This window comes from Apodemus sylvaticus, unplaced genomic scaffold, assembly GCF_947179515.1.
Source record: "Apodemus sylvaticus unplaced genomic scaffold, mApoSyl1.1 scaffold_325, whole genome shotgun sequence".
NCBI lineage: Eukaryota > Metazoa > Chordata > Mammalia > Rodentia > Muridae > Apodemus > Apodemus sylvaticus.
Genome location: NW_026263361.1, coordinates 36899 through 56527, shown reverse-complemented (window position 1 = coordinate 56527; position 19629 = coordinate 36899). Strand labels below are relative to the sequence as shown.

The 19629-nt window shown below is 42.1% G+C and overlaps 1 long non-coding RNA gene across 1 annotated transcript in view; it reads right to left on the bottom strand.

The window, feature by feature from the left end:
• Positions 1–3450: 3450 nt before the first annotated feature.
• The window catches only part of LOC127676184 (uncharacterized), a 36197-nt gene continuing 20018 nt past the window's right edge, over positions 3451–19629 (bottom strand). The window contains exons 7-10 of the long non-coding RNA XR_007975700.1: positions 17693–17740; positions 11260–11336; positions 7541–7634; positions 3451–4004 (exon numbers count right to left, since the gene is read on the bottom strand). This is a non-coding gene — a long non-coding RNA (uncharacterized LOC127676184). The remainder of the gene's footprint in view (positions 4005–7540; positions 7635–11259; positions 11337–17692; positions 17741–19629) is intronic.

The following is a 19629-nucleotide window of genomic DNA, read 5'->3' as shown; positions in this document are numbered from 1 at the left end:
ATCTAATTTAAAAAAGATATGGCAGCTTCTGGCTTTAGGAATTTAAGTGCTGTCTAAAAACAGTCTACCCCAAACTGAGTACATGAGACCCATCCTTTTGATGTCAGAATTTAAATATAGGAAGAAATAGCAATAAAACCTAAATTACTACTACCTTGAATGGCCAGTTTTATCAAAATCCCATCCTTCCTTTCCAAGCTACTTTTTGGGGGGGGCTGGGGTAGAGGGTTGGGGGTGTTGGGGGGGAGTGAAATTTGAAAAGGTAGGACCAAAGTAGTCAGGCCTATATAGCCTAGAACTTGGTTTATATTTTCACTCCTAACCATCTTATGAATACAGTAGTATTAAAATATATCCATGTGGCCAACTGGTGGCCACAAGGTAAAGGCATGTGGATCTCTGTGAGTTCAAGGCCAATCTGGTCTATCTATAGAGCTTCTAGGATGGCCCCTAAAAATCCACAAAGAAACCCTATCTTGAAAATAATAAAAACAAACCAAAACCCAAAAATGATTGCTATACAACCATTCTGCAGAATGTTTTTCACTTTGTAAACCTGGTAAACACTAAACATCCAGTAACAACTTACCATTTCCCCTTCCCTGCGCCTGTAGAGAATGATATTCTACCAGTGTTTATGAGTTGCTGTCATCCACCTCTCCTACATAATTTCTCCAGATGTCAAATGCTTTGGAAAGTCAAGTGTTACACACTTTTTTATGAATTTAGACTAAGTTGGAGATTCTATATGCAAAATCAGCACTATCAAATGTAGGTTTAGGTTATTTATGACACACACAGGATCTCTCTTTCGATGTCTCTCTCTCTCTCTCTCTCTCTCTCTCTCTCTCTCTCTCTCTCTCTCTCTCTCTCTCTCTCTGTCTTTCTCTCTCCGGCCATCAACCTTTTGTTTTTTGGAGGCAGGGTCTCTCTACTGATGCCCAGGCTGGCCTCAAACTCACAGATACAGCCAGCCTCTGCTGAGTGCTGGGATTAAAGGCCTGCACCACTATGCCCATCTTTTAAAAAACAAACAAAAATCTTATTTCAAAATTGTCCTACTCAGTACATAAGCCACAGAAGGCATTTCTTTCAGCACAAGCTCAAACAAAAACATGGAGTAAGCATATCATATAACCTGAAGTGAGTATCTAAGCAGAAATCAGTGAGGTAAATGAAGGGTTTCGGTTTTTTGTTTTTCTCATTCCCAGGAAATCTGAAGCAGAAAACAAAGAATCATGCTTACCAAAGCCATGTGGAAAAGTTTTCTTAAAAGGCATAAGTGATTTAGGGCCAAACTGCTTAGAAGCAGAAACTAGTCAAAACCATTAGAAGAAGGTAGAAAAAAAGATAAGATGAATGAAATCTGATCACTGGCAAAGATCTAAAGTTTTTTATCCAGAACAGTTAAAATCCTTAGCTGATACTGTAAAATGTCTCATGCAAGGACTTGATAAACAAGAAAAAGGAACAAGAATTTGTCAATGAGTTTTAACTCATAAAAACTCCTTAGAATTTGATATAAAATTCTCAAAGGTATAAAATAAGTAAACCAACTCAAATACTTTTGTTAAAAATTAAACATGAGAGTGTGAGAATCAACTATTGACATTCAGAGGGAATGCAGCCAGAGAAATACACTATCAGTGTTCAGTATAAAGAGAAATCAGGTCTTCGGTGCATAACAAAGAACAATTAGACACCAAGCAATGTGGAAAGCTCAGGGCGAGAAGCAGCTAAAACAGTTTAGGACCTCTACCACAAGACTTCAACAGCATGGCAACTTCGAAATCTTCTGAAAACACTGAGCCCCAAATCAGTGGCCGCATACAATGGACTTAGAGAAAACTTTTTGAGGGAGGGTAAAGACTTGAGGAACTTCTCAAACTTCCCTATCTTTTTCTATCTGTGAGACAACTGATGGTCAACTTCTAGTTAAACTCTTGTAAAATAGCATGCACTTAAAATTACTGAATTGATTTAGCCTTAGCAAACCTATACTCCTATTTTTCTGAATGAGACCACATGACTGTGTTCTACGCTAGCCTGAGCTACACAATTTGAGCCTAGCTTGTCTCAATAAAAAGGACTGGGGAGTGAACTGATAGTGTAGGCCAATGATTCTAGCTACTCAGATGGCTGAAGCAGGAACATAAAAGCCACCACAGAAGAAAATTAAAGGGCATGGCTCAAAGATAGAGCACTTACCCAGAATATCCAGTGGCGCTCAATGCACGTAGCTCAGTCAATAGTAGAATGTTTTTGTCTAGCACTCACATGTTCCTGGGTTCCATTCCTAGCACCGCAAGAGGGGACAAAAAACACGCCCCCTCCCACCCCCAAACAACAAACGGGTCCCAGTAACATGGCTCAGAAGGTAAATGCACCAGCCACAATGCTGATACCTCGAGTTCAACCACAAGGACAGAGATGGTAGAGAGAACAGACTCTAGTGCCCTCTGACCTCCAGGAGACTGCTGCGGCCTTCCACACGTGCTCACACAGAACAGTACTTCCATATCTCTCACTGCATCCTCTCCTTCTCTCCTTTCTACTAAATAAATGGAGGGCGATGGTAACTTGGGGCTCAAGAGATGGCTCAGTTAGCTAAGTATCTACTGGTAAAATGTAAGCACCCAGGTTAGGGTCCCCAGCACAGGCTGAATGCCAGTGAGGGTGGACATGACCACCGATTTGCAATCCCTATGCTTAAAAGCTGGAAACAGGGATTCTCCAGAGCAAGCTGTCTCACTGAGAGACTCTGCTTCAGTATGTAAGTTGTTAATTACCGGAGGAAAACAACTAGTCATCAATAAACATCCCACACCCCACAGACACACACAGACATAAAGACACACACCAAAGAAAAAGTTAAAAGCTCTAAATAGCTGGGTAAGTAACATTAAAAAGTCAAACAGCTTAGCATACAATGTGGTAAATTCTAAATGTTCTCTTAAAATGGCGCCGCTTTGGCTCGGTCTCAGTAGAAGTGGCCTGTAAGACGTACCTTTTCTAGCTTACTCCACATCCTCTACTGTCTTGAAATGACCCAAGGCAAAATATAGTGGCCAAATACTCAACTAATTGAAACAGTTCTCTGGAAATTTAGACCTGCTTTCTGATAGTTCAGAAGAACATTAAAAAACAAAAAACAGCCTGGCAGTGGTGGCGCACGCCTTTAATCCCAGCACTTGGGAGGCAGAGGCAGGCGGATTTCTGAGTTTGAGGCTGGCCTAGTCTACAGAGTGAGTTCCAGGACAGCCAGGGCTACACAGAGAAACCCTGTCTTGAAAAACAAAAAACAACAAACAAACAAACCCCAAGATTCTGCCAGGCATAATGGCTAATGCATATAATCCCAGCTCTCCATCCCTAAACAGACAAACCAGCATTTTTCTTTGCTACTGTTTCTGCTTTTCTATATGTATAAAAACCTATTTTTTCCTAGATTATTTCATCCTAAGTTACATAGATAGATGTATCCACATTGTGGTCCAGTTCTAAACTCTGCCCAAAGGAAAGTAGCAGGGCTGATCTAAGTAGAACAGAAGTGTCCCACATACCCTTGGTTAAAAGCAAAAGAACACAGTTAACGTCACAGTAATACAACTGCAAATAGACAGAGACTGTAAGATTATTAAAGCATTTATGGACATACTCTTCTATTGTGTGAGGTATGAAAAGCAATAAAAACTTTGAAGCTCCTCAAGTTTCCCTTGTAGTGAACCAGAAGTCCTGGCAATCCTGGATTTACCTTTCCAGACAATTAGCAGCAGCCAAGTAGTAGCCTTTCTCTTAGATGCATTGTGCATATTAAACTGGTCAGGGTCTCAAATACTCTCCCATCCCCTTAGATCCATCACTTGTCGAGAGAGAGAGGGAAAGAGGAAGAGAGGGAGGGGGAGAGAGAGAGAGAATATGAAAGAGAGAGAATATGAAAATACCAGGAACCATCTCACACATGTACCCCATCAGGATCCTGCAGGCATTTGCACCTGAAACCCCTGAAACAGAGGATGGAAGAAGTCAGTTGTTAACTATACATTTTAACTGTGCATTAGAAACCATAAGAAATAAGCAGAGCAAAAGCACAGGCAGCGTCATAATAACCGAAAGGCGTAACACCAAAGATCTCCAAAGTGTTCTCACTGATCTAGAACGGGACAGGTCTAGCAATGAATTCTCAATTACTGGAATGGGGTTAATCATAGGAAGCAGTAAAGGGAGGTAAAGGAGAAAGATACATGGAAAGCCAACACGCAAAACAAAGATGAGGTTATGAGGGCTGAAACTAAGAGGAAAGCATAAGCAAGCAAAACTTAAGGGAAAGATGAAGCAATACAAAAGCTATCTAAATATGTGAACTAGAAAAAAAGGCAAAGCTGGTACCTAACAGAGGATGAAAAGCACAAACACTAAGTACGGAGACAAGGTAGCTGGGCTAGGTAATCTATGCATGGCACAGGCCATAGCATCAACATATACTTCTGCTACTCCATTTCGTACAGTGTCTCCAGTCCAAATTACCAATCGTAAGTGATGCTACCATATCCAGCTCCCTTTACACCTGGAACTACATGTCATCACAGCCACCATTACCTCCCTACAGCAGGGGGGCCAAAACCATGCAGTTTATATTATTATCTTATATTATTGAGGTTATTATAGGAATCCATGGAAGAAGAATAGCAAGGGCTCGTAGTGGCTCGTGTCTAATCCCAACACTGAGGAGTCAGAAGCAGCTGTATTAATTATCCTCAGTTTCAGATCAGCCCAAGTGATAGAGTAAGACTCCAACAAACAAATCAAAGATAAACAAAGCACAGCAGCCTCCCAGTGGGAGCAGGGTTTAAAGAAGTGGATAAAGAAAGCATCCTCTTTTTTTCTGACAATTTGGTAAGCCACAGCCACGAAGGTGTGCACGGTGTCATAGATGTATAATCCCAGCTCCCAGAGAGCAGGGGCAGCATGATTGAGAGGTGGAGGCCAGCAGGATGTAGGGAGTTAAGTTCCAGGCCAAACAGAGACATGCCAACGAGGCCTTAGAAAGAGAAAAAGAAAACAAGAGGAAAAGGAAAGAAAAAATGGCAAGAGGCAAAGCAAAGGAGAAGACACACCGTCTAAAACATTCATGCCCTGCCTTGTGCCACCCTGTAAGCCCAACAGCGATGGATTCCTCGGAGGTCTTCACAGAGACCAGGCAAGTGCTCTACCAGCTGAGCTACAGTCCTTCTCAGCAAAAAAGTAGGACTCATTCTCTGATATTTCTAAAGAACATTTAAAGAAGAAGAAAAAAAAACACCCTAGATTTTGTCAGGGGAGAAGGGGAACCAAGGAAGTCAATGGGGTTAGCATTACTTATCGGGAGCCCAGAGAGGACTTATAGTCAACTGGAAGTCTGCATTCTGCTGGGTCTCTACCCAAGTTTTTGGGCACCCCGGGACAGTGAGAGTCCAGAGTACAAGGTTTCTGAAGGTTAAAAAAAAACCCCCAATATATCCAGGCATTTTAATTGGCAGTTGGGGGAAGCGGAATCACAAGAAGAAAACCCTTTAACATAACAGACACTTAGATGAGCAGTTACCTGGAGGGTGTTCTGCATTTGCAGGCAGCTTAAGAGAAACTGAGATAAGTTAGCAGGAGGGGCTCCTGCACAAAGAGGCAACTTACCAGAAGTTAAGGTAAGTTAGGTAGGACATTCTGACCTTGGGTTCCAAGAATTCTCATAAGATTCTCTATTGTGGAGAGGAAATTCTAGCTAAACATGCAATGGCCTTGGTAAGACTATAAGATGGAGGAAGCGCTGCATGGCCTTGTCCTGTAACACATGGTGGTACAGGTCTATGACGGCAGCATCCCAGCACTCAGGAGACCAAGGCTAGCTAAGACTTTAGCTAGGGGGAAAAAAACCAAACTATATTCCAAACAAAACAAGCAACAACTTCCGCCCACTAGAATGTAAATCTTTGAGAGACTTGAAAGTTACTGCAATGTAAAGTTTTAATTCAGTCTAATCAGTTTTAAGTCAATTCAAAATTTAAAAAAAAAAATAGTATCTGTGCTCCCCATGTCCAATATCTAAGGAAACTTGAAAAAACAATAAAATATTCTTGCGTCTAAGTATGTATCCTCCCAAGCCAGGGTCAGGTTGTCCCACTACCAGCAGCACCACACACAACAAAAAGATCAGAATCAAGGACATGGATCCATAAGTGGGTCAAGCTCTAAGACTTGTTTTGCCGCAAAAGTTTTCCTCAAACAAGGGCAAAGTGAAAAATTCTATATAATTTAAAATATCAAACAAAACACAGCGAGTTGGACTATAGCTCCAGGATAACACATGCCTACTGTGAGTGAGACCCTAGGTTCAATCCCCAGTACCCATTAAATAAATACAAACAAAGTAGGTATGGTGACGTATACATGTAATCTCATATTTGGGAGGCAGAGATATCATGGTTAAAATGGAAGACTAGCCTCACCTACTATAGGAACTTTGATGCCAGCTACAGGATGCTACCTTTCAAAAATAAAATAGAAAAAAAACAACAAAGAAACAAAAATCAGCGAATGGGGTAAATGGAAATATGAAAATACTATAGTCCGTAGAATAAGCAAAAGAGCTAAAATCAAGTTGTGAACCAATGTGCAAAGGAATGACTCAAGAGCCATGAACGAACAGAACCCTTCATCCACGGTAGGTAGGCAGGATGGGGGAAGTCCGTTAGCAGCAGGGAGAAAGCAAGACGATGCTAAGAGAACGGGGTTTCAGAATTACCTGTGTGATGGGCAAGGTCCAAAGCTAGTTGGATATGATACCACTCCAGGGCTGAGTTGCTTTTAGGGTTTTACAGTAACTGAATAATCGCGATTATATTTACATTAGCTGATTGTTTGGAGCTGAAGCAATTTGGACTTTATGTATTACATAAAGAGAAAATCCATTCACATATAATGAGCAATAGTAGAAAATGTCCTAGGACCTGACAAATAGGATCTGCTACACCTACGTTCACAGGAATATAACAAGCCAAGAGGAATGAGATTTAACAACTAGTGACACTAGAGAGCAATGAGAGCTACAGCACAGTTTGTATAGAGAAAGGTGCAGGGAGCAAGAAGGCCATGCCCACAGAGCACAAACGCTTAAGGGAGGAGTGAAACAAAGACTGAAGTCAATAGGAGGTAAAGGCTACATTATGAGGACACCCATATCCAGCAGAAGCAAGGTGACATGCACAGAGACCCAGATAGAAGCTGAAGCAGTCACGATACTCTAGAGACAAGCTCCAGGCACGTAAGCCTATTCCTATAATGAAATATGGTTCAAGAGGAACACCCTCTCAAATGGTGACAGCTAATTTCGCTTTGTATCATACCTGGGAAGGGAAAAACCTCAACTGAAGAATTGTCTCCATTATAATGACCTGTGCTTAGTGCCACTTCTCAGCAGGAGGGCCTGGGCTGTGTGACAAAGATAGCTTGAGCAATGCAGGGGGACAAGGCAGTCAGCATGGTTTATGCTCTCTTCATTTCCTACCTCCAGGTTCATGACTTGGCTTCCCTCTGACATATAAGTTAGATCAGCGCTTTCCTTCCCCACGTGTTTTCGGTCAGTGTTTTATCACTGTAAGCTAGAATAAAAGGAAGGCAGCTACTTGGAATTATACTAACGTAACAAAACACTTTTATAACCCAGCTAATGAAAGAGGAAGCCCCTACGTTAGCTAAGTTTGTTCTTTGAAAAAAACAAAACAAAACAAAGCCTGTTAAGGAAACCCGTTATCAGCAAAAAACTGGAGTGAACCAGCTGAATCGATAGATAGCCATTCCAGTCGACTGTAGTAGCACCTCTAGGTCCAGTCGAGTCATGAGGATCACTGTAGGTAGGAAGCTAAACTGAGCTACACAGTGAGTTCCAGGCCTGGACTACAGAGCCAGAGCCTCAGAAAAGAAAACAAGCAACAATTAAAACACACACACACACACACACACACACACACACACACACAAACTTCCAGTAATTTACAAAGGAGGGGCTGGAGACATGGCTCAGCAGTTAGGAGCACCTCCTGTTCTTAGAGAGGACCCAGGTTCTGTAACTCTGGTTCTCAGCATCTAACACCCATCTTCTAACATCTGTGGGTACTGTCGGCATGGGATGCACTTACACACACAAGATTATAGCAGAGGATCAGATGCACGGACATTGGAAATATAAATACAAAGGGTACAAGGTGCAAACTGTAACAAAGCAGGTACTGGTCACAAATACAGCTCACACACTTTTTATCAAATCGTTTTCCTGGAACACAAACGAACTTGTGTCTATGCATTGACTATATTTGTCTACATGCTACAACTGCAGAACCCATATGGCCCATGAAACCTAATCTACTGTCGTTCCCTATATGAAAACTCAAAGATCTCTATGAGAGCATAAAGCCTGTGTTAGTTAGCAAAGCTGAGCTGATATCAGAGAGGGACGTTCTTTTCCATCAGGTTAGAAGCGAACACTGGAAACTCAGTACTAGATCTTCAGTGTTAGCACACCCCCAGGTTGAATGTGCTGACATGAACACTAGCTACAGTGGGGGCAAGAGCACTGGCAAGCAGAGGCCATCCCCAGCATCCACGCGGAGGCTCACAACCATCTATAGCTACAGTCGCAAGGATCCAATGCCCTTGTCAGATCTTCATAGGTACCAGGCATACATGAGGTCTACAAACATACTCAGGCAGGCAAGCCACTCATACATATAAATTGAAAATATACATATTGTATGCAAGAAATAAGTCACAAATCATGGCGCACATTTATAACTGCAGGCATTGGGGTGTGGAATTGAGTCTAAGTCAGGAGGATCACAAGTTCGAGACTGCGCAGGCTATAGAGGAGTGAGTTGAGTTTAATTATTGCCTGGGCAACTCAGTGAGATCTAAAAATAAAATGTTAAAAAATAGAGAAGGAAATGATACAGCTCAGTGGTACACTGCTACTTACTTTGGTAGCATGTACAAGCCCAGAGTTCACGGAAGACAAGCTATGATAAGAACTTTGTGAAGGCTAGGGATATACCTAAGTAGGTAGCATGTTTGCCTAGTGTATACTGAGGCTCTGTTGATAAAAATATCATTAAAAATAATTCAAAACAAAAATATATAATAAGTGCATTATAAACTATGGGAAATTATACTTATGCTCATCTCATGAAAAATAAATACAAATTAGGCATATTGGTGACATGTGCCAGTAATCCTAGTCCCTAGAGGTTATGATAAGGATTCTGAATTTGAGGCTGGACTTGACTATACAACAAAACACTGTGTCAACGAAAAACAAAAAGAAACAAAAAACTATTGTCACAAAGAATGCTTAAGCTACAAAAATAGTTGTAGGCTAGGCCAGACAAACTATCTGAAACATAAGATAAAAGCTAATGATTCAAGCTTTAACCCTAAAACAAAAGAACTTCTGAGTTTGTGACTAGCCTGGAATACATAATTAGATTCAAGTCACCCTAACCCTAGGCTATGCACCCTGTCTCTAAAAACAACCAAAGAAACCAAATCGAAACAATTATCTCCGAAAGTGATCTTTTCCATCCATTAAACCCCAATAAAAGTCAAATTCACAAAAGTATATTAACCAAACAAACAGAATATCGACTCAGAATTTGAATTCTAATTGCCTTACACTTGAGACTATACACTGCACAGGAGGTGAAGAAAGCTGGGGAGATGGCTCAGCGGGAAGGGGCTAATCATGTAAAAAGATGGATTTTACCGGTCCAAGCCACCTGTAACCCAGCACCCCTACAGAACTAACTGCTTTGAAGCTCCCAGGCAAACTAGCCTCGAGTGCAGCGGTAAAAATGAGGACCAGCAATCTTGGAGCATGAACAGTGTAGCTGGAGAAGAAGACACACTCTCAATGAGACAGGAGAAAGGCAGTTCTCGAAAGATGCTCTGCTGTCTCCACACGTGGGCACTTGCACTCAGTCATTCACAGATACAAACAATAATGTTGTAAAAAATCAAATGGAGGAAAGCTCAAAATCAAGAGCCAAGAAACACTTTGGCCTGTTTTATTTAATTAGGAATCAAGGAAACACAAAGTAAAACACTAAAGGAGATCATGTTCCGCTTTCACAACTAGTGAAGCGACATTGCTCTTTCCTTGAATTTGCATTTTGGATCATAGGATCAGACAGGGTAGTATGCTAGCCTCCATTTTGTAGCATCAGCCTTCCAAATGCAGGGATTACAGATATGAGCCCCTACATTCAGCTTGCAATCTGTGAGTGTTAAAAAAATCTTAATAAAGTCTCCAGGTATCAACGTAGAAATATGGCTGCTCTCACATCCAATTTAAGAAATAATTACTGTATGTTGCTTTATGTAAATACATTGAAGAGCAGTTTGGACTGGGGTGCAGCGCAGTGCAAGTATCTTGCCTAGCTGGTAAGTCTTGAATTCTGTCTCCAGGTCATGAGAACAGAGGTATAGAAGGGAGAACCGCAACTGTGATGAGTGTAAATAGAAATGCAAATTAATGTCCTCTAACCATGGGGGGGGGGATACTGTGCATCAGTTCTAAAATTATGCCACTAAATGATATTTAATGACACGATGTATGTTTGAGATCTCCTTAGTTTGAAACAGGCAAGAACCATTAATGATTTCATCCAAAAAATGACAAACTGTCAATCATTTCCCACTGTATTTCAATTTGAACATAGAAATAGCCGGGCGGTGGACGCCTGTAAGCCCAGCACTTGGGAGGCAGACGCAGGCAGATTTCTGAGTTCGAGGCCAGCCTGGTCTACAGAGTGAGTTCCAGGACAGCCAGAGCTACACAGAGAAACCCTGTCTCAAAAAAAAAAAAAAAAAAAAAACAGAGAGAGAAAGAAAGAGAGAGAGAGAACACTAATGATATAAACAACAACAAAAAAAACAAGTTAAAAAAAAAACAGCAAAGTTAACAAATTGAATTCAGAATCCCTGGGAAGTAGGGAGCTTTTCTGGAAATGTAAGGCTGGCTCAGGCTTAGAAAAGCAAATAAGTACAACAAATGCCATACAACCAACAGCCAAAAAAAAAAAAAAAGGTAAGTTTGCTTGCCCTTTCTTTTCTAGTGAAAAGTCTTGCTATGCAACCCTGCCTGGGTCCTCCTGGCTCATCGTCAAGGGGTGGCGGTACAGGCATGAACCACACGACACCAGTAAATGATTCCAGCCATAGGCATCAGTCACTCACCTGCAGGAGTGAGCTACCTGTTCCTTTGTCCACCTCTCCTTCCGAGATAGTCATGGAAACATTAACTCCTCAGATTCCTGAAAGTTAAATGGAAAGACTGACATAGCAAATCATCCGGAACTTAATTATTGGGACAGTGTTATAAACAAAAAAAACCCGGTGATTTGGTGAGAGTGATGATGTCTATGGAATCTTTGGGACTTATATAGTGAAAGAAGAAAACCAACTCACACATTTGCTTACATACAAATTAAATAAAAAATAACATAAAAAAACCCTCCTCCCTTAAAAGTGTTTCTGTCATATAGTATCAAAGGGGTAAAACAAAGCAAGCAGTAAGGAAACTCAAAACTTTAAGGCCAGCCTGGGCTACTGAAAAACTGCCTCAAAACCAAAAAGCAACATAGGTCTGGGAATGAGGCTGTGGATTCAATCCCTAATACCAAGAGAGTGGGATGGGATCAGGAAACAAAATCTTATCTTTACAGAAAAATTAAGCAAGTACATTTAGGGCTAGAAAAATGGCTCAGCGGTTCAAACCACTTGCTAGTCTAAAGGACCCAGTTTAGAATCTCAACACTCACATGGCAGCCACCAACCATCTGTAAACAGAGTTCAGGAGATCTAAGGCCATCTTCAGGTCTCATCACGCACTGCATACATGTGGTACACAGCTAATGCATGCAGGCAAAACACCCATAAACATAAAGTAAAAAGGAAGATAGACAGACAGGAAGGAAGGAAAGAAGGAAGGGAGGGAGGTAAGGAGGAAGGGAGGGAGGGAGGAAGGAAAGAAGGGAGGAAGGGAGGGAGGAAGGGAGGAAGGGAGGGAGGGAGGGAGGGAGGAAGGGAAGCAAGCAGAGGAAAACTCACAGGGCCCCAACCCTACAGAAAGAACTGCAAGCATCTAAGGGGATCCCTCAAGTGGGAGTTAAGTCTTCACTAGGGAAGGACACACTAACTGGTTATCTAAGACCAAATGGTCAGTTCTGAAAACATCCATGAGCCTGTGGTATTTAGGAACACACACACACACACACACACACACACACACACACACAGTAACAAAAAAGCCAGGCATTACAGAGCATAGGTGTGTCTATAATTCTCACACTGGGGAGATGAAGGCCTGATGATGATGAGTTAAAGCCAGCCTACGACATAGAGTAAGACACTGTCTTTAAAAAAAAAAAAAAAGAAAAGAAAAGAAAAGGTCTGGAGAGATGGCTCAGTGGTTAAGAGCACTGGCTGCTCTTCCAGAGGTCCTGAGTTCAAATCCCAGCAACCACATGGTGACTCACAACCATCTGTAATGAGATCTGACACCTTCTTCTGGAGTGTCTGAAGACAGCTACAGTGTACTCACATATAATAAATAAATAAATCTTTAAAAAAAACTCTTTGGGGGTCACCAAAGACCAATAAAAAACATTAAAAATAATGGGGTCTCAAAGTCCATCTGGCTACATTATATAGTTAGACAATGTCTTAAGCAAACCAAAAAGGTGAGAATCCCAAAGACAACAAGGACTCTCATTATATTTTCTTGAGGCAAGATATAGTTCCATGTATCCACTTGCCTTAAGTACAAGCACCGACTGTACTCTTTCAGTTGAAAAAGCCAATGCTGAGTATTATCCCTGATGTTAAATAAGGGTATCTCAATCAAGAAAGCTATGTGGGGCTGGAGAGATGGCTCAGCAGTTAAGTGCACAGCTGCTCTTCTAGAGGACCCGAGTTCAATTCCCAGCAACCACATGGTGGCTCACAACCATCTATAACAGGATCAGATGTCCTCTTCTGCTGTGTCTGAAGACAGCTACACTGTACTCATATACATAAAATAAATAAAACTTAAAAAAAATAAAAATAAAAGAAAGCTATGCAGGCCTAACATGGTGGCTTAAACAAATAATCCCAGCACTTGGAAAGCTGATCCAGAGCTGGGTGGTGGTGGCACATACCTGTAATCCCAGCACTTGGGAGGCAGAGGCAGGCAGATTTCAGAGTTCGAGGCCAGCCTGGTCTACAGAGTGAGTTCCAGGACAGCCAGGGCTATACAGAGAAACCCTGTCTTGGAAAAAACAAAACAAAACAACAACAAAACAAAAACAAAAACAAAATACAAAAACAAAGAAAAGAAAAGAAAAAAGCTGAGCCAGAAAGATAAGAGCAGGGCTAGGGCGATGGCTTGGTGGTAAAAGCGCTCGCTGGGCAAGCATGAGCACCTGAGTCTGAATCCCAGGTCCCCAGTACAAAGTGGGCACATCTATCTGTAAGCCAGTGCCCCTATGAGGAGACGGACATAGAGGCAGAACCATTCCTGGAAGCTGAACGCTCAGTTAGCTTGGTGTATTGTATACAGTGGTATACAAAAAAGAGATCTGGTCTCAAACAAGGTAGAAGACGGCACTCCATATTGACCTCTGACCTCCATGTATGCACACATGGACACATAGAAAACATAACAGTGAGGGAAACGCAATTCTAGAGATGGGGTAAGAAGAGAGGATTTAAAATCATTTTCTAGCAAGAGGCTGAGGCAATGTGGGTAAGTTTGAGGCCAATCTGATCAACAGTGAAACTCTATTTCTCACCAAGCTACAAAATCAAATATACAAATGAAAAGTTTTGCAAAGACTCAGATAGCTAACTTTTTTTTTTAATAATCCAAAAACCTGCAAGTAGTCTTAAAAGTTCTTCCAGTGCCATGCTTGTCTTAAACCTATAAGGTATTCTTCTTTTACAAGGCCTTTTTATGACTCATTTCTTGATAGGAGGCTACGCTTCAACAGTCTCAAATTATATTTTCTTGTATCAGTGGGTGTCCCATGTGCTGCAGTGTGGCGGATGGCAAAAGATAACTTGTGGAAGCCGGCTTTCTCCTTCAGTTGGGTAGTTTTCAGGGGCTTGAACCCAGCTTGTCACTTTGTTGGGTGACAAGCACCATCACCCACTGACTCACCCTATGGGAGGCCATTGAATTTTAAGATCTTGCTAGGGAGAAAACAGTCACACCCAGTGCAAGGGCACAATGGCTTCTACCCTTACACTGGCATACTGTCAGTGAAAAGTCCTCTCTCTACTTTTTCGAGACAGGGTTTCTCTGTATAACCCTGGCTGTCCTGTAACTCACTCTGTAGACCAGGCTGGCCTTGAACTCAGAAATCCGCCTGCCTCTGCCTCCCAGAGTGCTGGGATTACAGGTGTGCGTCACCACCACCCGGCTTCTACGGCTATTTTTAAGACAAGGTCTTACTTTGGCTCTCCAGCTGGCCTGGAAATTGCTATGTAAAGCAGACTCAAATTCAGAGCTCCACCTGCCTCTGATCTCCAGTACAGGGTCTAAAGGTGTGTGCCACCAGGTCTAGGCAGTAATGACTGTTGACTAGTTCTCGTCTGGTACTTACTCTCACCTCACTTCCAAACGTCAGAGGCATGTACCCATAGGCCCAGTTAACCGGAAAACCAAAGCAGTAGGATTGCTTCAGGCTAACGATTCAAGGCTAACCTATGCAATAAACCTGCACCCCCCCAATCTAAAATGTGAACAGAACTTTCAAAATTTCCTACAATTGAATACCAGTCATCCTAATACTATTAGCTATTAAAATAATACCTAATAGCTAATACCTAATAGCTATTAAAACAAAAACAGAAAATAGGATAAGAAGGGGAAATATTCTTTTTTTTAAAAAAAAGATTTATTTATTTATTTTATGTAAGTACACTGTAGCTGTCTTCAGATACATGAGAAGAGGGTGTCTCATTAAACATAGTTGTGAGCCACCATGTGATTACTGGGATTTGAACTCAGGACCTCTGAAACTCAGGACTTCCAAAAGAGCAGTCAGTGTTCTTAACAGCTGAGCCATCTCTCCAGCCCGGGGTAGTGGTGGGACAGTCCTAATCTGTTCTGTTTGTGCATAAATATGTTTTTGTTGTTTTTTTTGTTTTTGTTTTCGAGATAGGGTTTCGCTGAGTAGCCCTGGCTATCCTGGAACTTACTCTATAGACCAGGCTGGCCTGTTCCCTATCTTCAGAAGATTAGGATAGGGAGCTGGAGCATTGGCTCAGCTAGTAAAGGCACTTAGTGCTTTTCCCTGAAAACCTAGGTTCAATGCCCCAGACCTATGTGCCTGCTTACAACTGCCTGCAAGCTGTTTCAGGGGATTTGACATCCTCTGCTAACCTCCTTGGAAATAAGGCACATGCACAGCACATACACATACCTACATGCAGGCAAAACACTCATGCACATAAAGCTAAATAAATAACTCTTTGAAAAGAGAGGAAAGATAAGGAAAGGAAGAAAAGTATTAGGAAGTGTGTACATAGCTGCCCTCGACAGAAAGTACTACAGAGGAGAAAATGCTATGAACGATGGTAGCTACAACATCACCGGGTTCATCACTTCTGTTCACTGAGACTATGGAAGGGATAGTCATTCCGACAGACAGACAGACAGACAGATGGATGGATGGATGGACGGATGGGTGGACAGACAGACAGACAGACAGATAGCATGATATGCCTGGGAAGAACAAAGGTAGTTAGATAGGAGCATATCAAAATTGGCTTTCTCATTCCAGTTAGCAGCTATGGATTTCTGAATAATTCAATTTTGCTACACACACACACACACACACACACACACACACACACACACACGCGCGCGCGCGCATATATATATATGTATGTATGTAATGTACCTACACATATATGCATTCATGGGAACGTTTGTGTAGAGGCCAGAGGACCAAGAGCCCTACTCTATCACTACCTACTTAATTCTTGTGACACAGGGTCTCTTACTGAACCTGGAGCTAGACTTAGTGGCAGCAAGGCCCAATGCTCCTCATGTCTCTCAGCTACCTCCCTGGGGTTACATGTACTCGTGCTCATGCCAGGCTTTGATTTTTAGGGTTTCAGTTGATGTGTATCCGTGTGGGTGAGTCCATGGAGGCCAGATCCTACTGGATCCCCTGGAGCTGGAGTTCTAGGGAACTTGACCTGAACTCTTACCCACTGCCTGAGCAGCAGGCCTTTTTTATTCTGCTGAGCCGTCTTTGTAGTCTTTGTACCTTTTGTGTAGGTGTTGAAACTGAAACTGAGGTCCTCATGTTTGCATAACAAGTGCCCTGACCCACTAGGTTTTTAAAAATTAACAATAGGGTTGGTGTCCAGGGGTAGACTGCTGGTCCCTAAGGTCCTAGGTCCCTATGCCAGCAGTGTCAAGCCTGGTAACAAAGGCTCGTAATTGCCTGTAATTCCAGCTACTTGGGAGGCCGAGGCAGGAAAAACAAAAATATAAGGTTGCCTGAACTACAGAGTGGATTCAATGGCAGCCCGGGCAGATGGGTGGGGGAGCAGCAGGAGAGTATTTGCTTAGCATGCAGAAGACCCCACGGTCAATCTCTAACACCACAAAACACTCCCCCAAACTTCTACTATATCTTCCTCTTCTTTTTTTGTTTTTTGTTTTGTTTTGTTTTTGTTTGTTTGTTTTTTGGATTTGGTTTTTTGAGACAGGGTTTCTCTGTATAGCCCTTGTTGTCCTGGAACTCACTCTGTAGACCAGGCTGGCCTCGAACTCAGAAATCTGCCTGCCTCTGCCTCCCAAGTGCTGGGATTAAAGGCATCCGCCACCACCACCCAGCTTCTTCTAGATTTATTTATTTTATGTATATGAGTACACTGTCACTGTCTTCAGACACACCAGAAGAGGGCATCAGATCCCATTACAGATGGTTGTGAGCCCCCATGTGGTTGCTGGGATTTGAACTCAGGACCTCTGGAAGAGCAGTCAGTGCTCCTAACTGCTGAGCCATCTTTCCAGCCCCCACTCAAAAACTTCAAATAGTTACATAAAAAATGTAGCAGAGCGGGGGTGGTGTTGCTGGAAAGATGGCTCAGTACTTAAGAGCACTGTCCATTCCTCCTGGGGACTTTTTTCCCTCCTCTGGACTCTACTATCCATGCATGTGATGCAGACATCAATATAGGCAAAATACACACACACACATAAAATAACAACTTAAAAATGTTTTTAAAGAAACGAGAGGCTAGAGCTCACTGGTTAAGCATGCACAAGGACATTCTGGGATGGTAGAGTGGGCTTTGAACATTTGCCTAGCGTGTGTGGCACCCTAGGTTCAACTTGTAGAATGGCAGGTGCGAAAGCGGCTGTGGACATAGGTCAGTGTTAAGAGCAAGCTGCTTACTAGGACGTCCCGTGTTAAATCAGCATGGGAGTGAAGGGAAGAGAGAAAGCGGCAATTTTAATTATGCTTTTACCATCTAATGGTACCCCTTATGGGGTATGCTTCTACCCGTAACTAGAAACCTCGCTATGGCTAGCAACCTTACTGTCTCTATGACAATTTCCCAGAGACAAACAGCTTAAAAGGAGGTGAATTTTCCTTTGACTCACAGTTTCAAAAGTTTCAGTCCATGGACAACTGGCTCTGTTCCTTTCAACCTACAGCAAAAAGAAATAATCATGGCAAAGAAAACAAGGCAGAGAGCTGCTCGTGAAGAAAACAGGGGGATGGGGGTCACAGCCACAGTGCCCCCTTCAAGGCTACTTCCTCAACTTCCTAGCCAAACTAAATAAATAAATAAGTAAAAAATAAATAAAAAATAAAATAAAAGAAGAAAAAAGCCATCTCCAAAGGATCCCTGTGTCACAGAAGGAAAAAAAGCCTCAAATAAATGAACTTTCAAAGGAAAAATAATAGGAATGGAATTTTTATCCCACAAGAGGCATAGGTAGGCAGAGCTCTGTGAATCCAGTGCCAGCCTGTTCTACACAGTGAGGTCTGAGATAGGCAGGATGAGAAATAGAAAGAAACCACCTCTCAAAAGAAACAAAACAACAATAAAAATTTCATTCCTATTATTCCAGTGTTGTACACTAAAAGCCACAATAACTTGAACTCAGGAATTTAAGACCAGTCTGGACAATATAGCACAATATCATCGGAAGATTAAAACCAAGAGGAAAAAGAAAGAAAGAAAGAAAGAAAGAAAGAAAGAAAGAAAGAAAGAAAGAAAGAAAGAAAGAAAGAAAGAAAAAGAAAATCCAAACCTTATAGCAGTGGTTTAGGGTAAAGTTATGTATGTTTGAAAAACTCATTTTGGAGAATGGAAGTGGCAACTCTTCCAGGTTTTGGTCAAATTTCAGAAGAGTTACATGTCAGCTGGGCGGTGGTGGCGCATGCCTTTAATCCCAGCACTTGGGAGGCAGAGGCAGGCGGATTTCTGAGTTCGAGGCCAGCCTGGTTTACAGAGTGAGTTCCAGGACAACCGGGGCTGTACAGAGAAACCCTGTCTCGAGAAAAAACAAACAAACAAACAAACAAACAAACAAACAAACAAACAGAAGAGTTACATGTCTAAGTCTTATAGTAGATGCTTGATAAATGGCACCGAGTAATAAAAAGCTCAACTATCACATTACATGTCCATGTACACACGTTACAGTAATTTCTTAATTCTTTTAAAAACCACATAAGGCTGTGTGTGATGGTGCACACGTGTAATCCTGGCACTCAGGTGGCAAGAGGGAGGCGAATCTCTGAGACTAGACAGTTTACATAGCAAATTGCAGTCAGCTAAGGCTATGTAATATAACAAGGTCTCAAAACCAAAAGCACACAAACAAGAACTGGATTTTCAGCCGGGCGGTGGTGGCGCACAGCTGTAATCCCAGCACTCCGGGAGGCAGAGGCAGGTGGATTTCTAAGTTCGAGGCCAGCCTGGTCTACAGTGTGAGTTCCAGGACAGCCAGGGCTACACAGAGAAGCCCTGTCTCAAAAAACCAAAATAACTGGATTTTCAAAGGCATCTATGAAAAGATAAAAGAAAGGGGAGAGCCATTTAGAACAAATTACTTGGCTACCAGGAGCATAGAAAAGAGCTCCTTCTGTTTTCACAGTCAGTCTGAAAAGGACTTTGCATTTTTTTTCAGATTGTCTCATGTTACTGAGGCCTTGTTCTCCTGCTCTTCAGGATGTCAGTCCCCAAATGCTGAGATCACAGGAGGGCACCACCAGAGCCTGCTGTGTCAATATACACCCCCCTTTCTTGTAAAGAGTTCTTTATTTGATTTTACTTTGTATATAGTGCTGTGCCATCATGTATGCCTGCATGCCAGAATAGGGCACCAGATCTCCTTATAGATGGTTGTGAGCCACCATGTGGTTGCTGGGATTTGAACTCAGGACCACTGAAAGAGCAGTCACTGCTCTTAACCACTGAGCCAGCTCTCCAGCCCCCAAAGTACAATCTTAATCTTCATTTTTCCGGGAAGAAATTCAGGAAGAAACTGATTTCAATTTGTAGAATCAGTTACAATGGCAAATACCA